General features: G+C 44.9%; 1 protein-coding gene and 1 pseudogene across 5 annotated transcripts in view; one reads left to right on the forward strand and one right to left on the reverse strand.

Moving 5' to 3' along the window:
• Ltbp1 (latent transforming growth factor beta binding protein 1) overlaps nucleotides 1-26,499 on the reverse strand; it is a 390,073-nt gene that overhangs the window by 238,598 nt on the left and 124,976 nt on the right. The gene's annotated exons all lie outside the window — the stretch shown is intronic.
• On the forward strand, nucleotides 14,521-15,715 carry LOC130877768 (glyceraldehyde-3-phosphate dehydrogenase-like; annotated as a pseudogene).

A 26,499-nucleotide genomic window follows, 5' to 3' on the forward strand; every position in this document is an offset into this window, starting at 1 on the left:
CTCACTGTGACATTCTTAATTAGGTAACATTCACAGCAAGCGCTGTAAAGACCAGCTACCTCGGACAGTATTACTAGCTCAAGGCCAAAGGGAAAAGGAGGAGCAAAGAGGTACACTGAGCAAAAGCTACTGGGAGAAGGGACCATTTATGGAGGAGAAGGGCCACCTTCATTTCCCAGACAGAAACACACAAGGGGGGTCTCAGAAGGCAGGTGGGGAAGGCCTCCATGTAGAGAAACAGTGACATTCTAAATAGCTACTACCTTTAAAAAGCAAAAATGTTAAAAAAAAAAAAAAAAGGAAAAATTTAAAAAGTGAGCCATCAAGATGAGCCAGTCAAGATGCTCAAGGCCATACTTGATGGTTTCATTCTCAGGGCTCCCTTGAAGAAGATGAGAACCAACTACGGCAAGTTGCCCTCTGACCTCTACACACATTCTGTGGCATGCATGTGTGCAAGCATACTAAATAAATGTGAAAAGATTATTTTCTAAATTTTTTTTTATTAAAAAGCATGGACAAGTCTTGGAAGACAGTCATGTATAATTGTGGAGACACTTCATGAGAATGGGGATTTATATTTAAAATTAATCTTTTTGTTTGTTTGTTTGTTTGAGACAGGGTCTCTCTACCTAGCTCTAGCTGTCCTGGAACTCACTATGTAGAGCAGGCTGTCCTGGAACTCACAGAGATCTACTTGTCTCTGTTTCCCGAGAGGTGGGATTAAAAGCACAGTTCATACAGATTACATACAACCAGCATCCTTTCTTAAATGTCATGTGATTAGATAGAAAGTCTAGCTTACTTTGTAGACACAAAATTTTTCACAATTAGGATTTTTCTCTTTTTCCTATTGAAAAATTGTTTCCATGCACTATATTTTAATCACATTCTTTTCCTTCATAGATCCTTCCCTCCACTCTACCTAGCCAGGGGCATGTTCATTCTCTCTCAAAAAGAAAATACCCAAGACGAAACAAAACAGCACAGGAAATGAAAAAGCCTGGAGTCTGTTTCACGTGGCCCAGCTGCTCCTGGGTAAAGACGGTTCGTGGGAACATGGTCGATACACCCAGTGACACTGGAGAAGACAAATTTCTTCCTTTCCCACCAGCACCAGTTGCAAAGGGCTTCTTGGTCAGGAGTGGGACGTTCCGCCAAATTCCCCTTTCAGTGCTGGGTTTTGTCGGCTTTAGGCCTGCATGCTGCTCTACAGATGCTGAGCTGGCAGCACACACCTGTCAGGTCCAGCAGTTGAGACAGAGAATCACAAAGAGCAGAAGTTCAAGGTCATCCTATGCTACCTAGGGAGCTTAAGGCCACCCTTGGCTAAGTGAATCCCAGTCACAAACAGTTCTGAGGAAAGCGAACCACACTCAGTCAGCAGCCTAATTTTTCTGCTCTCTGGCATACGGTTAAGGATGGTTGACATCTTCATGTCCTTTGAGAGAAGACAAGCTGATGTAGGTGGGTCTTCTATCAATCTGTTGTTTCATTGGTTAATTAATAAAGAAAACTGCCTTGGCCCTTTGATAGGACAGAAAATTAGGTAAGCAGAGTAACAGAACAGAATGCTGGGAAGAAGGGAAGTGAGGCAGACGCTATGCCTCTCCTCTCCAAGACAGACGAGATGAAGCTCCGACCCAAGACAGATGCAGGTTAAGATCTTTCCTGATAAGCCACCACCTCATGGTGCTACATAGATTACTAAATATGGGTTAAAGCAAGATGTGAGAATTAGCCAATAAGTGGCTGAAACTAATGAGCCAAGCAGTGTTTAAATGAATACAGTTTGTGTATTGTTATTTCCGGGGCAAAGCTAACCATGCGGGAGTCAGGAGGGATGAAAAGCAGGCCTGCCTGCAGCTCCTTCTACAACAGGCTCCTATTTAAGAAAGCAGTTCCTCCCCTAGGGTTCATGACCTATCTAGCCTCAGGTTCTTCCACCCACCCCCACCTGCTGGACTTAAACGTATGTTTCAAAACACTCAACTTCTGCAGTGCAAGGATTCGAACCCAGGGCCTCATGTATGCTACAACAAGCACTCTACCAACTGAGCCATAGCCCCAGACTCTTCATTTTGTAGTGAACTTGAGAATCATTGTTCATGGAACTCAGTATAAATCAATTCATTAAGATACATGATAGATAGATAGATAGATAGATAGATAGATAGATAGATAGATGATAGATAGATAGATAGATAGATAGATAGACAGATAGATGATAGATATGAGTGATAGATATGATAAATAGATAAATAGATAGATAGCTAGACTGACAGACAGACAGACAGATAGATAGATGAGAGAGAAGACATAAAGAGAATAGATAGGGTTTCAGAAGAAATTAAAAACCAAACAGAATAGGTCTAGAAATGACAAGCAGGAAAGGATAAAAAAATTATTTACGAATTGCCGCAGAGCAGTGGGATACCCAGAATTAGGACAGGCCATCGGGTTTGGTGGCAGGTCACTGGCCACACGACAGCATGGCAGCAGTACCAGGAGGGGGTCAGAAGAAATGAGAGGTACGCCAGTAGGAAAGAAAAGGAGAGGAAGGGGGAAGGAGACAGCGAGGGCACGGCCGGCTGCTCGGAGATCTGCATCTATGGAAACCTCTGTGTCTTTGTAAACATGGGACAAACAATTGCACAGAATCGCTCTCCTCAGAAGACAGGATTAGCCACACAGTGTTTACACCACTGCCTTCCTAGTGGCAACTTTTGGTACATGGATTAACTAAACTTTTCCATATTTCTAACTAAATCCATTATTTGACCTGTGAGAGGGTGGGAGGATCTGGCAAAGGACACGGCACTTTCCACTTCAGGCACAGGCTCTGGACCTCACAGAAGGGAACCCCCAGTTGGCTGTAAAATGCTTCCCACAAAGGTCTGTCTGACACCATCTGACCCTTTCCCCAATGGTGAGCTTCCTGGAGTTTGTAACAGCAGAAGAGGGATAAGTGACCAAGGAGGAAGGCTTGAGAAGTCAGCTCCAATCCCCTGGGCTGGTGTTCAGCTATAGAACTCAAGTCATCATGGGGATCCTGTTGCCTTCAGGCTTCTGACAAGTGTAGGTGATTGCTACTCCAGGAGAAGGGAAGACTTCAGACCAAAGAGGTTGTGCTTTCTCAAGAAGGACTCCCAGAACATCAAAGGCAGTGCAAATGGGGAGATGGTACCTGGCTTGACACATAACCACGTGGGAAGTGAGACAGGAGCTGTGGACTGTGACCTCATTCATACAGAATCACCTACTGGACCCAAATACATCAGAGGTCAGAGACTACTGCTGAAGTCTGGAGGACAGGGTGAAACATACTGACTGTAACAGAGCAAGCAAGAACTGAAGGATTCCAGGAAGCAAAGACAAACTACAAAAACACCGTGAAAGCAAAATGACCCAAAGAAACACAGAGAAAGCAGAAGGCTGGAGACTACACCAACAACATAAATGTAAGAATAGTCCAGCAAAAATTCTTAAGGGGGACTTCAGCTGAGATGAAATAGACAAACATAAAACAAAAGAAAACAAACAAACAAAAACCCCACAACCCTGCTTCTGCCTCCTGAGTGCTAGAATTAAAGTTGTGTGCCACCATAACTGGCTTTGGTTGTTGTTTAAGCAACGGAGAGGACACTAAAAGAAGCCGGTGGGGACAGGTGAAATACTTGAGTGGGTGAAGGTACTTGCCACCAGACCTGAGTGCTTGAGTTTCACACCCCAGAATCCATATGGTTGAAGGAAAGAACCAACTCTCGTAAGATGTTCTCTGACCTCCACACACATTCCATGGCACACGCAAACACACAGACACACAGACACACACACAGAGACACACAGAGAGAGACACAGTAAGTGACTACATAATTTTTGAAAGAATCCAGGGGATACAGCTCCTTCTTTGGAAGCTATAAACCAGTAACAGATAGTGTAGAGACCATCCCTGTTGTGTGGCTTCATTTTCTGTAAGTGCCTAAAAAATACAAACGATCTGAACAAGCCAGTGAAAAGTCAGAAGCTGCCAGGCAAAGACAGGAAGCAAGACCAAACTATACACTACCTGCAAAAGAGCCACCAAAACCACTGAGACAAGCAGGGTGACCAGGAAAGAGTGAGAAGGGGTATGACGTGTCACAGCAATACAAGAACTGCAGTGTCCACACTCATCACAGAGGAGTTGATTGCAGAGCTGAGAGTCTTACCGGGGACCAGGAGGCTTGACACATAAGGTTAATTCATCAAGCCAACATAGCACCTGAGCCTGCTGGGCACTGAACGGCAGTACATCAAAAGACAAGTCAGAAATGCCTCAAACAAATAAGAAACATTTAAAAAGCAGCAGTTCTTTCTAATTTTGCTTTTGTTTTTTTGAGATAGGGTTTCTCTGTGTTTCTCTAGCTGTCCTAGAACTCACTCTGTAGACCAGGCTGGCCTCAAACTCAGAGAGATCAGCCTGCCTCGGTCTCTTTCCTTGGGTGCTAGAATTAAAGGTATATGCCAACCATAGCTCAGCTAAAGCTGCAGTTCTAACAGACATGAACACATAGAAAATCCAGGTGGACAAAGAAGATTCCAGCAGCGGCAGCCAGCGTCACCGAGTTAACACTTCCACACACTGCACTAATTGAGAGAGGAATAGACTTTGCTTTCCAGCATATGCAGAGCACATTAGCCAAGACAGACAGTATTCTAAGACATATTGTACATTTTGATAAGTTTTACAAGATTTGAATCATATAAAATGCGCTGTTCTGACCATAATAGATCAATACAGAAATTATAGACAGTAAAAACCGTGTGAAATGCCCAAATAATTGGAAATTAAGTATCACGATATTAGTTCAGCTATGCTGGGTAGTCTTATGTCAGCTTGACACAAGCTAGTGTCATCCGAGCGGAGGAAAGTTCAGTTAAGAAAATGCCTCAATAAGATCTGGCTATCGAGCACTTTCTTAATTAGTGATTGATGGGTGAGGACCCAGGCCACTGTGGATGATACCAGGCCTGGGCTGGTGGTCCTGTATTCAAAAGAAAGTGGGCTGAGCAAGCCATGAGGAGCAAGCCAGTAAGCAGCACCCTTCCATGGCCTCTGCATCATCTCCTGCCTCCAGGTTCCTGCCCTGTTTGAGTTCCCGTCCTGGTTTCTGTCAATGATGGACCACTGTAAAAAAGCCCTTTCCTCCCCAACTTGCTTTGGGTTATGGTGTTTCATCACAGCAATAGCAACCCTAACTAAGACAACAATGAACCACAGGGGGTGAAAGAATCACAGTGGGAGTTACTCTCAACTGAACTGAAATGGAAATACAGCATGTTAAGACAATGGATTGCTGGTAAATCAGTTATCAAATATAAACTCACAGTGCTGACAACCCACTTAGGGAAAGAAGGAAGGTCTCACCCATTGGGTGTGAAGCTGAAAGTGAGAACCAAATCTGGAAAAAAAAAAAAAAAAAGGAAGTAGTAAAAAATGAAATAGAAGACAAAAATAATTCAGAAAAACTAATGGAACCAAAAGCAATCTCTAATTAGACTGATACCAAATAAATAAATAAATAAATAAATAAATAAATAAATAAATAAAGATAGAGAAGTGACAGTGTTGGTGACCCCTAGGATCAAAGGTCTAATGGTCCAATTAGAAGAAGACAGCCCATAAATCAAAGATGGGAAAACGTAAGCATAAGAATAAAATATTTCTTTTTTCTAACACATTTATATTTATCCATTCATTTATAAAAATTGTAACACTGGAATGTTTTTAAATTTTTTATGTGCATTGGTGTTTTGCCATGGGTATCAGGTCCCCTGGAACTGGGATTACAGAGAGTTGTGAATTATATTTAAATTGACCAATAAAGGGAAGACTCATTTATTCTATGCCTCTCTGTGATGGTGGGTTTTGAGTGTCAACTCAGAGAGGTTTCGAGGATAATAGTATCGTTGAAATTGGTGTGTTCTGTAAGCTTCATACATGTGCTTGGTGGGGCTCACCCAGTAAGATGAAAGCCTGCACGGTTAGCAAAGAACAAATCAACCCACAGCCTCTCTAAACAAGAAAGAATTCAACAAGTTGACACTGGGATTTCTCTGTACCAGTTGTAGCGTTGGGTCCTCATTTGCTAACCATGTAACTGAAGTTTCCAGTTCTGTTGGGTCCCCAGGTCAACCTACACTCCACGTATGGACTTAGTAGCCTCTGGAATTACCAGCCAATCCCTTATAAATCCCTTGTTTTACTACAAATTCTTACTCACTACAATGGGATTGCTGCTCCACACTCTGCTTATGCTCAGAGTGTCCTTGGTTGATATGCATTCAATTTGCCTAAGCAATGAGCATTGTAGCTGAGCAACACAGTCCACTACCAAATGTCCACTGTTGGGATTCCCCTCCAGACCACAGGCTGTCTGCAGACTAGGGGTTCATTGGGAGGCTCATGCTGGGTGATCATCACTCAGAAGAAGTTCAAAATCCAATATATAGCGTCTACTAGATGTGTACTGCTTTCATGACCATGAAACATTAAAAAAAAAACACACACACACAAGTCATGTTGGGAGTTGCCTATATACACATATTCCATCAGCTTCATTGAGGAGCCCTAATAATGACCTTTGTAAAAACTCAACATCAAAGGCCGATCAGGAGGTGGAGGGTCAGGAGGAGAGGGGAAGAAGAGGGTAGGAGGTCGGAGGGAAGGAGGATGAAGGAGGAGAAGGATAAGAAACAGCAGAGAAAGAGAGTAGGTGGCAGCAATGGCAATAGAGCCACCAAAACATCATTTGCCACCTAAAGAGATCCAGGTGGCCATTATCTGTGGCCACTAGCATCATAGTGGCATAAACAAGACACCATGAGCTACAAATGGAAGAATTCATGACACTTAGGAAGTGGTCCAGCCAAAATGCAAGCCTGAGCCTAACTGGGGCTTCAGTGGACATCTTATTTACAGGCAATTCCAGGGACAGATTACATGTTAAAGTCATAGGAATTTTACGTCAATTAAAACAGTTTAGAAAGAACAAGAGTCGGCTTTTAATTTCCCAGCTCCCCCTTAGACCTGCTGTGGTGGTTTGGTATGCAAATGCTCATATTTCAAATGCTTAGTCCCTAAGGAGTGGAACTCTCTGATAGGATTAGAAGTATGGCCTTGTTGGACTAGGTTTGGCCTTGTTGGAGGAAGTGTGCCACTATGGGTGAACTTTGAGATTTCAAAACCCCATGACAAACCCAGTCAGTCAGTCAGTCTGTCTGTCTGTCTGTCTCTCTCTCTCTCTCTCTCTCTGGATCAGTATGTAGCGCTCATCTTCTGTTCCAGCACCATGCTTGCCACCATGCTCCCTGCTCTAATGATAATGGCTGACCCTCTGAAACTGTGAGCAAGCCCCCAACTAAATTAAAGGCTTTCTTTTATAAGAGTTGCCTTGGTCACGGTGCCTCTTCACAGCAGCAGAGCGGTGACTAAGACACTTTCTTGTCCCACCCTCCATCTTGAGTTATATGCCTGATCTGAAGTAGATACTCCACAGGAGGCAGACATCTTACCTCCCTGTCCCCATCCTTCAGAACTTCTGGGGAGCGCAGAATGAGGCTTGTTTATCTGCCAATTCTAAATATGTGAGTGTTCTCTTTCCACTGTTTATGCTGATTCTCAGGCTGGAGCCAGCTCTGCGATTTTCAATCTCTTCTAACCCTCAGTCTAAAGCATTAGAGCGTGTGTGTGTGTGTGTGTGTGTGTGTGTGTGTGTGTAGCCTTTTCTAGAACTACGCAATGAGACTTCCATCTCTACAGCTCTGTGGCATTTTATATTCTGGGTGACACTCACCTCACACCCTGCATGGTAGAGAGAACTTACTACCTTGCCTGCTTGGGAAGGCTTCCCAGCCCCGCCCTGCTCTTTCTCCCATCTCTCCCCCAGCCTCACTGCTGCAACCATTGCACCTACAGACATGTGCAGCCACTGCTCCACTGCTTGCCCAGAAGATCAGGAAGACCTGAACAAACACTGGTATTTAGGAGGCCAACTCTCTACCCTCCCTCTCCCTCCTGTAACCTGGAAGAATAAGAAAACACGAGAGAAATTGCTCTTTAAAACAATTTTCCCTCTTCCTAGCTGCATCCTCCCACATTGAGCATTGGTACAGACACAAGAAAAGTCAAGGGAGAATACCTGAGTTCACCTAAGAAACATCTGCTTCCTATCACTCTGTCAGTGCACAGATCCAGATGGAGGGAGGCTGAAGGAGCCTAAGCAGGATCTGTGGAACTCAGTGGCAATTTCTGCCTCTGTTCCCGGATCTGACAACCCTGGTTCCACATCACCAAATCTCCCTAAGTCTTTATGTCAGGTCTTCACTTCTAAAGTGGGGGCTTTGACAAGGCTGTCAAAGGTTCCCAGTTTATCAAGAACTCTCAAGCCATCCAGTCATGCTAAGAGAAGACTTCCTGGGGGAAACATTTTTAGTGTAACATACGTGTAGGCTTCTTCTTAGAGTAAGACAAGAACCCTCTGCTTTTATTTTCCTAAGTTCAGGCTACATAAAATAAATGAAGGAAGAAAGGGGGAAATTCTTCCAATATTTTTAAGATGAACGCAATAATGGCCTTGTTTTTTTCTACTACAATTGCTGCTAAAGTAGGCCACCTAGGTAATAAATATTGAAAGCATTGAACCAATTTCAAACATCTGTTCCAATCCTCCTTCAGAGTTTCAGTCAGCTCAAAGAAAATACCCACTGCATACAGGACCTGAGAGACCAGGCCACACTTTTCCTGATGGCAGTGTATCTGGGAACAGTTAATGTGTGTGGCGGGGTTGGGGAGGAGACACATTAAAATAATGTCTAGAGTTAGATAAGTACGAAACTTGATGAGAAGCAGGATGCAGTCAAAGGAATATCCCCACATCAGTGGCCAGCATACTCCTAATTTAAGCCACAGTATTGTTTATTCACAGAGAGAGAGAGAGAGAGAGAGAGAGAGAGAGAGAGAGAGAGGAACCTTCCTCAGGTACTCCTTACTCTATTGGATATTAAAATTCCTAATTGAATCATCTAAATTTGCCTATGAGAAAAATCACACAGACTTAACAAGAAAAGGAGCTATTATTTATAAGGAAAATTAGAGGGCACCATGAAGGTCACCACTGAAAATGGACTAGGAAGAAAAAAGACATGCAATGAAAATTCAGGGCACTATAGATGTTGCTTACAAACTGATAAGAAAATTAACCAGTAGCCCAGTGGGAACAGAAAAACAGGGCACATGCCCAGAGTGTGCTGTCGCTGAACAGTAACCCCATGATCACAGTATGCGAGAAGATGCAAGGCCTCAACAGTTCTCAGCAAAACAAATTCAGCACGACTGTTTTAGATCCACTACACTGAATTTTTCAAATTCACAGAATTTGAAGAAAAAACAAACTACTCTTGGTGCAGAGAAAATGACTCGGGGATTCCATCACATGACAGACAAGCTCGAGGAGCGGAGTTCAGATCCCCCAGAAACCCAAGTGAACATGACATGAGGGCTTGGTGACCCACCTTTTATTCCAACCCCGTATGCGCAGCACCAATGGAAGCTGGCAAGCAGGGCTATCTGTCACCTAGCTCTGGGTTTGAGTGAGAGACCCTGCCTCAATGAATCAGGTGAAAGAGTCGTCGAGAATGACTCTTGCCATCAACATCAGACGTCTGCACGCATGCACACATACCAGCTTACACATCTAAACACATCAGCACACCAAGCACACACACACGCACACGCACACACACACACAATTTTTTAATTAAAAAAAAAAAGGTAGGCATGGTGGTCCCAGCACTTGGGAGGCAGAAGCAAGAGGATCTCTGTGAGTTGAAAGCCAGCCTGGTCTAAACAGTGAGTTCCTGGCCCATCAAGACTGGAATAATGAGATCCTACCTTTAAAAAAAAATGAATTTTATAGGTTATAAAGTATAGTATTCTAATTGTCTGAAATTGTGCATTTCCGAAATACACAGGTAATGAGAAACAAAGTTATGGTTCCGGGGCATTGCTCTTGATGGACGCTGCAGTGGCCATCGGACAAAGTGGTAAACAGAGGGAACAATGTCCACAGCTGGGATTTAAGAAGAAAACACTATCTGAGAACACTTCTGCTGAAGCGTCGCCCTGCAGTGGAATTTGCTGGGCTTCTCTGGGCTGGAAAGTGAGACTCTGCACCTCGTGTAGACAACTGTCGGCCATCACATCATCAGGTTTCCTACCAGTTTCTCTTCTCCCCTCTGAGACCACAATCACATACACATCGTTACAAAGTAGTATCCCCAGCATGGAGGGATTGACTTTTCTCTTTAATCTTTTATGATAACTTTTCCCTTTGGACTCTATAGTAAATAACTTAAAGCTCACTTCTCCCTTGCCATTCCCCTGTGTTTTCTTTTCTGTTTTCTGTTTTTCTATTAAAACTCTCCACTTACTGCTTTACAAAGACACACTTTCTTTTAAGTCCTTGGTCCTATTTATAACAGCTGCCATTATGCGCTAACTTCAGCATCCCCTTCATCTTAGGGCTATTTTCTGGGACCTGATTTGTCTCTTGACAAGGGACCAGTTTCTCATTCTTCTGGCTATTCTGCTGTCGGGGATGCCATAAACATCATACTGTGGAGTCTGTGCATACACTTTTGAAAGATGTAGTTTGTTCTGGTGGACCACACAGTCACGTGACTAGGCTTCAACCATGAATTGTTGCCCTGTCTGTGTATTTAACCAGATCTTTCAGCTGCTGACCTGTGACATCTCAGAACCTCAGGAACCTCCCCCCCCCCCCCCCGCCCCAGGGACCTGCAAAGAATTCACAAAGAGTTTTTACATGGATATTTGGGGTCTCTTTCTCTCCAAGCTTGAATCCCTTCCACTTCCTGGTTCTAGCTTCTTTCCAGTGTCTTCATGTAGTTGATTGGATAGTTTCTCCATATTTTATCTTATCTAAAATATATTGGTCAAAAAACAAGTTACTCCCATTTATATTTTTAAACATATCTCACTCGAGATCAGTATCAATTTACACAATTAGAGTTTTATTTTGAAGAAGTGTGGAATGGAAACATTCCTTGTTCATTTTTGAGTAACTAGGTTATGTAAGGAGCAGTTTTCAGTCTCATGGCAACCCTTTCCCTACCCTAGACCAAAAATATATGGTACAAATTTGGAAATGTTTCCACCATCTTAAGCATGTTTACATTTGGTAATGGAAATATTTAAGTGGGGGAAAATATGCTCTCTTTAAAGGAATGGGTGAACGTGTTTGTTTTTCACTTAGAAGATGGTGTTACCTCACACATTAACACAGAAATCCATGGGGTTCGTAACCTCATGAAAGCAGCCTGTTTGCCAACATTGGAAGGATGGGTCACATGTCGGGTAGCTGGAGAATCTGTGAGCCCTGCCTAACTCAATAAGAAATAAAGCAATATCACCTTATGATGCTCACTTAGACTGGACTGGAACCTAATTACAGTAAATGGTTTCATGTAATTCCCCAGACTTAATATGTAATTCATGGGCTAATGGCCTTCAGTGGAGCCAATTATAAGCTCATTGATGAAAAGCATGCTCAGGTGGCTAACGGGAACTCAGGCTATGACAGGGCTCTGTCACTTCATTCTGAAGATGAGAAAACTAAGGAAGAGAGAAGTAATACAGCCTGTCAATTAAAAAAAAAATGAAGCAATGGTCAACAATAGGAAAAATCATTCCAGAGCCTGCATCTTCCACTAGCCCGTTTAGATCCAGAAGTACTTCAGAAAATTACCTTTTTAGTTTTGTTAAAATGTATCTGGAGCAGTCTTAAGAAAAGAAGGAAGTTCAAATAAGCAGCAGCAGCAACAAAACAACAACAAACTCTCAAATCCTTGTTCTCACACTGTTTGGGAACGACTAGCATTAACTTAACTCGATTACATCATTAACAAAAGGATGGGGGGCTTTTTTAAAAAGCGTTGTTTTGTAGGATGATTAACAAAATTATTGCAAATGGCTTGCAGATGTGAGGAACTGTGGTCGTTCCATTGCTCTGGTAGAAGCCATAAACACCGGTGCCCAGCTACCTCCTATCAGAACCCATTTGCCTTCCTACAGCCTCTTCTCCTTGCTTGCTGGTTCAGGCTCCACTCACATGGGAGCCAGGAGGTACAAAGTTCAAGGTACCAATCGTTCTGTTGACAGGTTGAAAAGAACAACTTAAACCCCGAGGATTTCTTTCTATGAAATGTGCTGCTATCATGAGACCTTCCACAGCTGCCAACAAAGTCCCAAGAGAGCAGCGGCGGCGGCGGCATCCCTGCCTCAGTACCCCTCCATGGAGATCAAGCAGCCTGCTTTTAAGCTGTTCAGTCATGATGTTCCCTAAAAGAAATAATTGCATTTTTAAAACAAAGAAACAAAAGCAACGTTGCTCACATGGTGTGTGTGTGTGTGTGTGTGTTTTCATTTAAAATGAAAGGAAGGGAGCAACTTAGAAGTGCTCACACTGGGAAATGCAGAGCCCATGAAGGGAAAACATAAAAATTGTTTTGAACAGGCATGTCCTAGCTGCCAATGAGCCAAGAAGCTGTTACAGAAATATTCTTTTCTAACTACATTCTCTCCCCAACTGTTTCCACCAGGCTAGTAAACAAAATCCCATCAGAGTCCTTGAGCAACAACAGTGGTGAGAGAATAGGAGGGGAAGGGGGCGGGGCAAGCCAAGAGTATTCGCATTTAACCATCTTAACTGCTGCAAACCAAATATTTGATTTTGCTCGTGTAGCTCCCTTTGAAAATACACGTCCATGAAACAAAGACTTGATTCAAATACACCAGAAACTGGTTAGAGTGTTATGAAGAGAGCGCTAGTTTGTTTGAAAGCTGTGTTCCACTGGAGAAAATTCTATCGAGTGTGGGCACCATGTGTCTTGTAACACACTGCATCCAAGGGGCGTGGCCTCTGCCTCTCACCTTTCAGTTTCCTATCTTCCACCTGAGGCAGGAAAGAAATTTATAAGGCACTGAGGCCTCCTCCCAAAGAAAAAGGAACCTACCTCTGTGAAGCAGCCCCTCGAGGGTCAGAGGCACTGGCGCAATAAAGAACAAAATGTAAGGGCTGGAGAAGTGAGCCATGGTTAGGATGTGCTCAGCATATTTGAGGGCCTGGGTTCACTCTTCCACACAGAAAGAAAGAAAGAAGGAAGGATGGAAGTAGGGGAGGGAGAAAGAGAGGGAGGGAGGGAGGGAGGGAGGGAGGGAGGGAGGGAGGAAGGAAGGAAGGAAGGAAGGAAGGAAGGAAGGAAGGAAGGAAGGAAGGAAGGAAGGAAGGGAAGATGCTTGCAGCCACATGCCCATGTGAGCTGGGAGGGTGAAGTAAAGATGGTGAAGAGTGTGAGAAACGACAGACTTAAGGGAAACATGAACTTGAGGGACAATTTGCCGTGTGCAATTCCAAGGCCAATAGAAAAGGATAATGATGAGCCCAGGTTTTCCTGTGGGGTACAGAGCTCCCCAAGCACTTTCCCAATAACCTTTATTTAAAGTAAAACGGAAAAATAATGACCCAACATTCCTACTGCTATTAAAATGTCACCTGAAATATATCCTTTCACTAGTAATTCCTCCAAGAAGGGCAGGGGATCTTGCCCACTTTATGAATTCAGTACAAATGAAGGTACGGAGTGAAAGTCCATAAGGCAGGGAGGGAAGAAGAATCAGGACACTCCCCCCCCCCATAAAGGGGTCAAAACCTTTCCATTGGCATCAACACTAATTCTAAACCTTCCTCATTTACTTCAAAACCCCAGATGGTAAGTTTATAAGTTTTACAGTTGCTAATATAAGACTATTTTAATGCCTTTTTGTATTTAAAAGAACCTTCTTCATGAAATGCTATAGTGTAGTGATTTTTTGTCGACTTGACTGGACTGAGAATCATCTAGGACTGGGCTGGGCTTGGTGGTGCACACCTTTAATCCCTGCACTATGGAGGCAGAGGCAGGTGGGGATCTATAATTTTGAGGCCAGCCTGCGCTACATCACAAGCTTCAAGCTAGCTGGGGCTATCTAGTGAGACCCTGGAGAGATAGAGAGAGAAGTGAGTAGCCTCTGCGCATATTCCCACTGCCATAATATTCTACTTTATCATGAATCAACAGGCTATGGACTAAGACCTCTAGAACTGAGGGCCAAAACAAATTATTTCTACCCTCAAGCAAACAGTTCTATCAGAGCAGCAAGTCTAAATAAAACACACAACCTGTCGAAGATGGATAAAACCCAATAAAGAACATATCAGTTATGTATGGGAAAGTCGGTGTTTGGACAAAATTTGGATCCCCTGAATCCCTTGGAATTGTAACAAATTGTCTGTGTTAATGTGTGTAATGTGTGCTTTTAGCTTCTCACACTTCAGATAGAAAACTGGAAATGCGGCTCTCTGCTCCTCCCTGTTCTAGAGACAGCCGCTTCTTTTCGTGCAGTGCTAGCCTCACACGATGGTGAAGGTCGGAGTGAACGGATTTGGCCGTATTGGACGCCTGGTTACCAGGGCTGCCTTCACTTCTGGCAAAGTGGAGGTTGTTGCCATCAATGACCCTTTCATCGACCTCAACTACATGGTCTACATGTTCCAGTATGACTCCACCCATGGCAAGTTGAAAGGCACAGTTAAGGCTGAGAATGGGAAGCTTGTCATCAACGGGAAGGCCATCACCATCTTCCAGGAACGAGATCCTGCCAACATCAAATGGGGGGATGCTGGCGCCGAGTATGTTGTGGAGTCGACCGGTGTCTTCACCACCATGGAGAAGGCTGGGGCCCACTTGAAGGGTGGGGCCAAAAGGGTTATCATCTCCGCCCCTTCTGCCGATGCCCCCATGTTTGTGATGGGTGTGAACCATGACAAGTATGACAATTCCCTCAAGATTGTCAGAAATGTTTCCTGCACCACCAACTGCTTAGCCCCCTTGGCCAAGGTCATCCATGACAACTTTGGCATCGTGGAAGGACTCATGACCACAGTCCATGCCATCACGGCCACCCAGAAGACTGTGGATGGCCCCTCTGGGAAGCTGTGGCGAGACGGCCGTGGTGCTGCCCAGAACATCATCCCTGCGTCCACTGGCGCTGCCAAGGCTGTGGGCAAAGTCATCCCAGAGCTGAACGGGAAGCTCACGGGCATGGCCTTCCGTGTTCCTACCCCCAATGTGTCCGTCGTCGATCTGACATGCCGCCTGGAGAAAGCTGCCAAGTATGACGACATCAAGAAGGTGGTGAAGCAGGCATCCGAGGGCCCACTAAAGGGCATCCTGGGCTACACTGAGGCCAGGTTGTCTCCTGTGACTTTAACAGTGACTCCCACTCTTCCACCTTCGATGCTGGGGCTGGCATTGCTCTCAATGACAACTTTGTAAAGCTCATTTCCTGGTACGACAGTGAATTTGGCTACAGCAACAGAGTGGTGGACCTCATGGCCTACATGGCCTCCAAGGAGTAAGAAGCCCACCCTGGACCACCCATCCCAGCAAGGACACAGCAAGAGAGAGGCCCTCGGCTGCTGAGCAGTCCCTGTCCTAACTCAACCCTTGACACTGAGCATCTCCCTCACAGTTTCCATCCCAGACCCCCAGAATAGCAGGAGGGGCTTAGGGAGCCCTACTCTCTTGAATACCATCAATAAAGTTCATTGCACCCCTAAAAAAAAAAAAGAAAAAGAAAAAGAAAACTGGAAATGCAAAGAAGCTCACACAGCCCACACAGCAGCCTTTGAAGTGCCCACAAGGAGCCAGCACCGATGATTGGAGCTGCATCCAGGGTGCATCCCTTCCTGTCAGGACACATTGGCAGCCCCACTGGGAGGCTATTAGCCTGAAAGAACTGCAGAAAGTGAAAGTTAAACAGCACCAGGAAAATGTTCAGAAAGTGTTCCTGGACCAGCTCGGAAAAGAGATTGTGAAACTCAGCTACAGGCTGGGAAATTCAGACGCTGGGGACACAAACAGAGCAGAGGTCCTGAGAACAAAAGCCTTTCTTCTGGCCACAGCCAAGTATCAACGACCAAGGATGCCTGCCACTCTCCTGGAATTCCTTACAAACTACATCGCGCTGAGGGCAAGCAAGGCTCACACGCATTAGCTGCCAGGTGCCCCAGATGCAAACATAAAAGCGGTCAGTGCTTGCAGATGGTGGCACAGATGTTGACACCAGACAATCCAAGATAGAAAGTCAGTTCTCCAGCACTGGCTGAGTCCTCTTGGGCTTACTGACCCCTCTTTTTGCTCTATTGCTTCATCAGTAAAACAGATCCTAAAACCCAAACGCAATGCTACCACTGGCACTGACGCATGTGCTTAATCCGTTCACAGACCAAAGGGACCTGAGATCTATCAGGTGGATCCTAGTGTCCCCAGGGGAAGACTGCAGGTTCCCATCACCCTGAGTGGGTGTGATGGAAATATTCACGTACATGTGCAAACACACAGAGAATAGGAGAAAGGGGGGCAGGGAGGGGGAGGGCGACCAGAAGAGATCTCAACTCCCAGTTTCCTGGATATGGACAGTGTGTCTCCACAAAATTGCTACCCAGATGTCCAGAGCTCCCAAAAGCCCAGAGGGCCATCAGATATACCTGGAGCAGCCCACTGAGCACAGAGGTCTGGACTACAGAAGCCAGATGGCCTCGAGCAACCTCCTCTGTTTGCACACACTAGTACGTATTTGATGTCCCACATCCCGCCCCCTGTGCTGGCAAAGAGGGAAGATGGCTAAGCAGCGTCAGCCTTCTTGAACTCCGCCTCTTCTACCTTCAGATGTCTTCTCTCTCCAGGCCCAGCTTTAAGAGATGCTGTCATCATACTGGGCTGTGGGAACTGAGGGCGAAGGTCAGATTTCTAGGTGCTAGCCACTAAAGTACTACTTCATCCCAACTTCTCCTCTGGAAACAGGAAAGGTCATTAGTGGAGTGGTGACTTTTCCAGGTCTTCCTGCTCCCTGGTTACACAACCATAGACAAACGGATTAACCTTTCCAAGTATGGTTCCTGCCTCAGATGGACACAATAGCATCTACTTCAGGGTGCTGTGATAAAGATGAGTGACCCCTGAAGATCACCTAGGATGATCTTCATGCACGACACAAACGAAGCAGGGGCACCAGTCTTTGTCACATGAGCTACGGCTGTAACAGCATCCCAACATTAATAACAATGCCACGAACATGAAACACGGATTTAGCGTGTATCGGCTCCTGCTCCCTGTAATGAGGCCCTTCAGACCACCAAGGGCAGCATCTGTGATCCTCAGAAGCGAACTGCAGATGTGTCATGAGATGTCCAGGAAAAGAAGTTGACTCTTAAGCCAATGAACACAACCACAAAGTATCTTCAAAGGCTTTCTCCGCCCTTGACAATTATTCCAATATGATGCATTTCACAACATCTGTGAGAAAGTCAAGGAAATCATGGAATTACCCCAACTTTCCAACTCTCTTCTTCCACAGAAATGCACAATATTCTTCCATAGAAAATGGGAAACTTTAGTAACAGGGAAGACAAGAAAGTCTACTACTCTAAACATCAGAGTAAGTATATGTGAGACAGACAACTGTGCCTTAGCTTCATATCAATGAGCACCAGAAAACTGGTCACGTAGACTTGGCCAATCTCTGAACAAGTTAAACATACCTTTATTGTGTGGCTGTTGTAACTGAGCTCAGGCCGGACTCATTGGGTCTACACCTAATGAACTGGGGAAGCAAACCATAAGCTGCTGTTTCGTAGCCAAGGCTGGCCTCCAACTTGCTATGGGGTCAAGGATGAGCTTGAGCTCCCGATCCTCCTCTCTCCATCTTCCAAGTGCTAGAATTCCAAGCATGAACCACAACACCCTGTTCATAGGGTGATGAGGACTGAACCCAGGGCCTTATACCTGCTAGGCAAGTGCTCCACCAACAGAGTTATATCCCCAGCCAAGCAACAGGTTTTTAATCTTATAAAAATTTGGGCACTGATGACACACACCTTTAATCCCAGCATCCGGGAGTCAGAGGCTTGTGGATCTCTGAGAGTTTCAGGCCAGGCCGGTCTACAGAGCAAGTTCCAGGACAGCCAGAGCTACACAGAGAGACCCTGCCTCAAAACAACAATAAAAACAAAACAAAACAAAAAATCTTATAAATGTATCAGTGGAAAGAATTCATGATACTGATATTAAAGTTTATAAATAAAGCAATCAAAAGAACTTCTGATATTGATAAATTGCTAATAATTTAAACTGGAAACCTAAGTACCAAATTTATTTTAAAAAAAACTAATTTTTTGATTTGCATTAACAGACTCTGAAAAGTAATATTTGAATCAATGTAAGATACTTCACCAACACAAATTTGTTGTTTGTACTTCATGTAAGTAGTACTCAGGATTGAATGGAGGAACTCATACATGCTAAGTGCATCCTATCCCACTGAACTGTACCTCAACCCCTTCAATATGTTAACAGAAGACCTTCACAAGTGACCAAGACGAGCTTTCCCAAGCCCAGCACTGTCAAGACCATGTGTCAGATAATTCTTCATGCATTGTATTCGTCTCAGTTTCTTCTCTTCTGTTGCAGTGAGAATACACCCTGAAAAGGGCATCTTAAGGGAGAAAGGGCTCACAGTGCCACATTACAACCCATCAGGTAACATCAGTAATCAGGAACAGAGCAATGAATGCATGTAGGCTTGCTGCTGATCGGCTCACTTTCTCTACTCTTACACAGTCCATAATCCTCTGCCAAGGGAATGGTGCCACCCACAATGGGTGGGTCTTCTCATAGCCACACCCAAAGTCCAACCTAATCTAGATAATCCCTCACTGAGACTCCCTTCCCAGTGATCCTAGATTATGTCAGGATAACCCTACCCATCACAGTGTGCTTAGCTGCAGCCCTGCCTTCTACCCACTACATGCGAGTCGAACCTTTCCCAAAGCCATAACAATTAACAATACTGCTAACCACTGCCCAATGTCCCTTGGAGGCCAGTCACCCAGCCTGAGAACCACTGAGAGACTACACAATTGTTTCCGCGTTTTACAAGGAATACCCTGACAATGATGGAAATAATTGTGTGTGGAACTCAGGCGTTACACACGCATTATCCCCAGTCTCACAACTATACTTTATGAACTCCCTAAAACGACTTGGCTGCAAACCAGTCTGTAGACCACAAACTTTACCCGCTTCACCCTGACGTCACTGTGCCTGGTTAGTTTCAAATGACATATTCTTAGCATCATGGTCATGACCAAACACCACCACAAGTACTCAACTCTAAAATTTCCAGCTTTACTTGCTCTAATAAAGACCCCCCCCCACTTCTCACCACCCTTAGGCACCTGTTATTTAATTTTTTCCCCCACAAGTAGCAGAATCCTTGCTTTTCAGCTGCTCTGGCCGCACAGATTCGGCAACAATCAAGACTGAAAGGGGCTTTGTCTCTGTGGGGCTTGCAGTCTCATGAGAAATTTTCTTCTTCTTTTATCTTTTACTTCTTTTTTTCCCCCTAAACAAAGCCTCTAACACGGGTTGGCCTCAAACTCCCCTATCTGGGGAGTTTGACCTCGAACTTCTGATCCTCCCATCTCTACATCCCCAGTACTGAGATTACAGTTAGGTTCCACCATGTTCAATTGATGCAGCACTAGGGACCTGAACCCCAGGGCTTAGTGCATGGTAAGTAAGCACTTCATCAGTTGTGAGCTCTATCCCCAGCCCTCCTGAGCCACTTTGAAGGAGAAAGCAGCCCAGGAAGAAATTGGCGGATATACATCAAGGATCTGCCTTAGCACTTCCTGCTTAGAGACTGTCCCCAGGGATGTAGTCTATTCCATCAAGACCCTTCTTTCACATCACTCTGGGCAATGAACGTCATCACTCAGATCCTCTACCCTGACCCTCTGTGCAGCAGAGGCTAGCCTTGAACTCGTGATCTTTATGCCTCAGCCTCCCGAATGTTAGGGCTATTGGTGTGCTTGACCACATTGGTTTTTGTAGCATTTCATATATCTCAAATTATCTATACATGTTACCAAAGCAAATGCCCAAACATTGAAGTTTATCCTTTGGGCACTAAATTTTAAAAATCATTTAACTATATTTTATAGATTTTATTTTCTTACATAGACAAAATGGGACCACTCTCTAATATGCTATCCTACAACATCAACCCTACCCTCAAATTATAATCCATTGTTGGAGTCCTCTAATTTCTCAAAGAAGTAGTCCGAATATTAAGGTATAGCTTCTGCAGTATATTAACCTCAGTCTCTGAAGTATATTAACAGGGAACAAGTATATAAGGCAAAGTGAACCATCTAGATAAAGTCCACTGGCGTGCTCTAATGAAGTTGCTTGGGCCAGCTTTCTGCTGTCATTTGCACGCTGTTTTCTCCCATGCTTATGAAATTAGGGGTGAGGCACAGCAGGGTATGGGGTGGTTAAGTGTTCCTAAGGTAAGGGCGTCACAGATTTCTAGGGTCCGGTCTAATTGATCAAACTCCCTCATATCACACGTAATATGTGGCACACTAGGGGACTTATAGGCAGTTAATGATGACCAAGAGGAGGATCTCTCAAGGGTCTCGCCTCTTTCTGAAGACGTAGATGCAAGTAATGGTTGCTGGGGTACATAGGGACACTGGTGAGGAGCCTACACTCTTATAAATAATTCTCATCCATGTTCCTGCAAGCAACCCTAATGAAACTCACTGGGAGGCACACACAGACACAGGCACACACACACAAGAATGCATGCATGTGTGTGTGCGCTCACACACACACACACACACACACAGAGGAAATACTTGGAAAGAGGAGAGGCTCACCTGCCACGTGGTAGGGGGACAAAAAGAGGTGATGGGAGGTGAATATAATCAGAATATATACATACGAAATGCCAAATGAAACCCATTACTATGTATCATTAGTGTATATAATTAAAACCTTAAAAAGCTATTTGGAAGAACAAAAGAAACAATTATTTTGAGAGGACTTTGAAAATGCTAAAGTATACTATGGAGGGCAGGCAGCATAGATGAGACTGTCCAGTCCTGCCTATCCAGGAACTCACATGACAGCCAAGGCAGAGACCAGAGGGAGCTAGGACCTTCCTACTAACCACAAGATGGAGGTGTTCTCCCACCAGGGGAAAGAGGCACCGTGTTATGTTTTCCTTTACATGAAAGTAACAAGAGATGATTCCAGGGGTGTAGGGATACCAGGGGTTGCGGGTGATTCTGAATCCACAGAAACTGATTTTGTTTGTCTGATTCCTTCTCTTTTGTGCAGTGCTAGAGATCAAAGGCAGGGCCTTGCACATGCTAAGCATGGATACATGCTGAGCTACATGGACCCCTGCCTGAACCTGCCTGCCTGGAGCTCCTAATGAATTAGGAGGTATTGACAAAGCCAGTGGAGAGAATATTGTAGATAAAAGTAAACACTACTGTCTTATTGTTCAGCTGACAGTGTGTGTGGTGTGGTCCTGCCCAGTGGAACCCTCCCTTCCTTAGCTGCAATAAGATCAGTGAGAATAAAGTGCACAGACAGGAGGGACTTCCTGAGCTGCACTCCACACCTCACTGGACCTAATGGGATCTCAAGGACAGGCTCTCGATGGCCCCCATGCTGAGTCACTGCTGCCACACTCTTAATGTCCAGTGGCCAATGGCATCATGCATAGTGCACAGTAGGAATACACTCAGGCCCCTGTTCTAATAACTAGACTCCTGCCTCTCTCCTGAGAAGAGATTCTATCATACACTCTCACATACCCCAATGCCACAAAGAAACATCTTTTTCTTTGTGTTACATTTGCTCAGCGTGTGTGTGTGTGCGTGCATGCGCGTGTGCGTGCGTTAGTGGGTGCACACACTTGTCACAGTTCACGTGTGGAGGTCGGAAGACAGTTTGAGGGAGTCAGTGCTCTTCTACAATATGGGTGCTAGGAATCAATCTCAGGTCATCAGGATTGATGCAGTAAGCACTTTTCTCCCCTGAGCCGTGTTACCAGCCTGACAGTCCTGGTAAGCTACCTAGAACTTCCATCCTGGAGACAAGAGCTCTTTCTTCCTCTCATTGTTCTCTCAGCCAACAACTTTCCCATGCTTCAGTATCAAGCAAGCAGTTTTATGCTATACCTTCGGTACTAACTGAGCACCTGTTTCATGATAGGTGATACACATAAGACTTAGAGCCAGGGCTGGAGAGATGGCTCAGAGGTTAAGAGCACTGGCTGCTCCTCTAGAGGACCCCATTTCGGTTTCCATGCACCCACGTGGAAGCTCAGAACTGTCTGAAACTCCAGGGGATCCAATATACCAGGCATGCATTTGGTGTACATACTTGTGTATGCAGGCAAAATACCCATACACATAAAAGAATAAGATAAATGAATTTAAAAAAAAAAAAGACTTAGAGCAATGCCTGCCTGACACATATAACGGGCTAAGAACAACTGAAGGTTTACTGTCAGGATTGAGGCATTCTTTGCATGCGTTCTGTGGGTACACATATGTGCAGGTATACACGCATATGGCGGCTCACACATGTGTCTTCCTCCATTGTTTTCCGTCTCGTATATTAAGGCAAGTTCTCTTATGAACCCAGAGCTCAACTCAGCTAGCCTAGTTACTTACCCAGCTTGCCCTGGGGATCTCATCTCTGCCTCACATGAGCACTGGGATTACAGGTAGACTGCCACACCCAGTGGGTGCTGGGGGCTCTAACTCCAGTCCTGATAACTGCACAGCTATCTTCCCCAGCCCCAAGACTGATAGATTTCTGGTCCATTTCTCAGGATGCATTACTCCAAGATGGGACATATGCTTGGCGCTGTTTCACTATGCTCCCAATGTCCTGTGGGTCTTGCGCTCTTCCTGCCTGACCAAAGTCTACCTCCTCCCAGAACTCACCATCCAGTGACTGGAACCTAACAGAGCACAGCTGTACAACACAGGGCCGGGGTCTAAAATGCAGCTGATGCTCTTAGTACAGCATCATGACTGAGAGCACAGAACTTACAGCTAGAAGGAAATTGGCCTGAACCCTGACCTTTGCCCCTACATCAGTGTATCATCTGAGCAAGTGATTACACTATTCAAACCCTCCATTTCCAAAGAAGGAGGGAAAGATGGAGAGAGAAATATATGTACATAGGTTGTTGTGAAGATTACAGAAAACAGTTCTTCACACACACCACCATTGCTGTGGTTACTTGTAGATTTATTCCTAGCATCAGGAGGCATTGGAGGTGGGGGCATGGTCATCAGGACACAAAACCAGAGTTCAGCAGATATGCATGGCTGAGCCCGGACTGTTGCCTTTCAGAACCAGAGATGCTCACTGTGAGAACTCCCAGCAGTGTATCTGACTCATAAGGCTGCTATGACAAAAATCCCACGACCTGGGTGACTTCAAACAGAAGCTTCTTTCTCCTAGCCAAGGAATCCAAAAGCCCCAAATCAAGGTATTGAGCAGAACCACACTTCCTCTGTCAGGGCTAAGAGAGAACCCTTCCTCTCTCCTCAACTTCTGGGGACCTAAGACTCCTTGTGTTTGTGGATTCTGACTTATGCCTCCATCTTTACACGGTCCCCTCCTTCACTGTGTCCTCTCTTTGTGTCATCTAAGGAAACTTGACATTGAATTTAAGGCCGCATAAGCAAGGATGCGGTCATCTTCAGATCCTGAAATTCATTAAATAACATCACATTCACAGGTTAGAGGAAAGCACCGCTCAATCTCTCAATCTATTAAACATTGAAGACAGAAATGGCCAAGGCATTTACCACAGAACCCAATTAAGTACCCTGTAGACTACTTCTCCACAGCTGTGGGAAAGGTTGAGCTGGACTGAGGCAAAGGAGAGCAGGGGGGAGGAGGGAAGTTGTCGGGAAGGGTGGCTTTCTGTGCTCCATTCTTCTGAACAGTTTGATATTTTTTATTGGATTGCCTGCTGGTTATACAACCTAAAGCCAGGTTATTGCTGTCGCCTGGGTCCCTAAGAGATCCATATGAACCTACAGCAGCCTTGCAGATAAAGAGAGAAGGCTTCCAGACACCCCCCACTGGCAGCTGCTTCCCAGCCCCCAGAGGTTAGTCTGTTTCATGGTCCCATTCACAACTTCAAAGCCTCTCTCCAGCCTGTCTCCCTGAAAGAGGCCAATTCGAACTAATAAGGTAATCAGAGGCGGCTGAAGATTTAAAACCATAAATGCCTACCTCTCTGGGCACGTGTGCACGCACACATGCACACACACTCACAATCTGATATATGTATGTGCTGCAAAGGCATCCTCGTCAAGTTTCACCAAGAGCTTTTCCATATTTCGTTATGTTACAAAAGCCTCCTTTGTCTGTTGTTTTCTTAAGTCACAAAGAGAGCCCTGGAGAGCCACTGCTCGCCCTCTGGATGAAGAGAGAACAGATTTCTAGACATCAGGGTCCTCTACCTGTAATGCCAACTTAATTAACACTCAGTCAGACTCTCACACTGGTGAGATATAATGTATCAGGAAAGCCCCCGACCTTATTAGTGCAGCTTCCTCTTCTAGAGTATCCAGTGTCCTAGGAGGTCAAGAGAGTCATTAGGCATTTGCACTTCCTCCTTTGGACAAGTCACTAAGTGAAGGAATGTTCCCTTGTGAATGACCTTCTGTTACTTCCTTTTTGGGGCAACTGGTGGTTTCTTGACTCAGAAGCTTTCCAGTCAAAGGGTGGCGTTCTGCAACCAGAGCAGCTCTGCCTTAAGATAACAGAGATAAGAGTCAGTTAGACCCTTGGGTGAGGCCCACAGGGTGTGAACTATCCTGATCACTCTCTCTCTACAGTAAAGAATCTCTGTGAAACCTACAGATATCACAGCTGGGGCTCCCCCATCCAGAGGGTTCCCTTAATCCAGCATCCACCTTGTCCTTAGTTCCTTAGGTTGGAGCACAATCCTCTTCACTGTCATTCCCAGTCACTCAAGGCTTCCTGGTCCCTTCCCTTCTAGACCCCAAAATTTGATGTGTAAGACCCTTGTTTGGAGAGGGGAAGGCATATTAATATTTTAAAGACATGAATCATTTTTTTTCCCGTTCCATCTGCCTTCTTTCCTCCTTGTTCAGTCCAGGAAAAGGTGAGTTCCTACATCCATTGTCTTCACAGATGAAGCTCTCAGGAAGAACAGGCTGGAGTGTGGCTGAGTTTGGTTTCCAGGACCAGCACAGATGGAACTGCTCATCTCCAGCCCACCGCTCCAACAGTCAGCAGTTACTGGCTGTGGAGAGTTGCTGGGGCAGGAGGAAATCAGTCTTTATTGGGGATGTGGTCACTGGTACATTCCCCAGGTTCCAGTGGGTGGCACCACACGCATACACTTACTAAGTTATCAAACAAAGAAAATAAAAAGACATGAAGTTGGGAGAGAGCATCTTGAGAGTGAGCTGGAGAGAATTGCAGGGGGTTGTAAGGGGTAATTATGATTATATCTCATTGTATACACTGAAATTCTCAAAAATGAATTTTTTAAGAATGAAAGTAACAAAGAAAGAATGCTAGCTGAGTATGTACCCACAAGAAAGTCAACAAGCAGCTGCCCTCCTTGGTTTCGACTCCAAGTTCCTTCTTGAGTTCCTACCTTGACCCCCCCACCCAATGACGGACCCTAACCTGTAATGTGAGATAAATCCTTTCCCTCCCCTAAATTGCTTTTGATAAGAGGGCTTTATCACAGCAGCAGACAGGAAAGGAGACCAACAGGGCACATCAGCAATTACTCAGTGAGTAAACACATTCAAAAGAAAACCAACAGATAGAAAGAAGTGGGTATCCTCAGAGGGTTAATTTCTAGAGCAGCTCCTTCAAAGCAGGCTGACGGGAAAGCAGTGCTTCACATATGATATAAGGCATAGTGCTGTAAGAGTGTACTTCGCAAAAGATTTTATCTTTAAAAAAAAGAAAAGAGGAATGAGGGCTAGGGAGATGGCTCAGCTGGTAAGGCTCCTGCCACACAAGCATGAGGAGTGGAGTGTAAAATCCCAGCACCCTCTTCAATGCCAGGTGGGCAAGAAAGCCTGCCATAATCCCAGCACCAGAGGGGCAAAGACAGGGAATCCTTACCAACCTGGCTGGTGAGTCTGTTCACATCAGCAGGCTCTGGGTTCAAGGAATAGACTCTGCCTCGATTCACAAGGTGCAGAGTGATGGAGGAAGATATCTGATGTCAATGTTGGGTCTACGCGTGCACGTGCGCACACACACACCTACACACAGAGGAAGACACCTGATGTCAACATTGGGCCTACACACACACACACACACACACCTACACACATGTGAATTTGCACATATATATGTACACCACACACACACTATAAAAACAGGAATGAATATTTGATTCTTTTATCTTGAACACAGATGTTATCAAAACAGCGTTATATTCAAGTAGGCAAT

This window comes from Chionomys nivalis, chromosome 1 (genome assembly GCF_950005125.1).
Source record: "Chionomys nivalis chromosome 1, mChiNiv1.1, whole genome shotgun sequence".
In the NCBI taxonomy this organism is placed as follows: Eukaryota; Metazoa; Chordata; class Mammalia; order Rodentia; family Cricetidae; genus Chionomys; species Chionomys nivalis.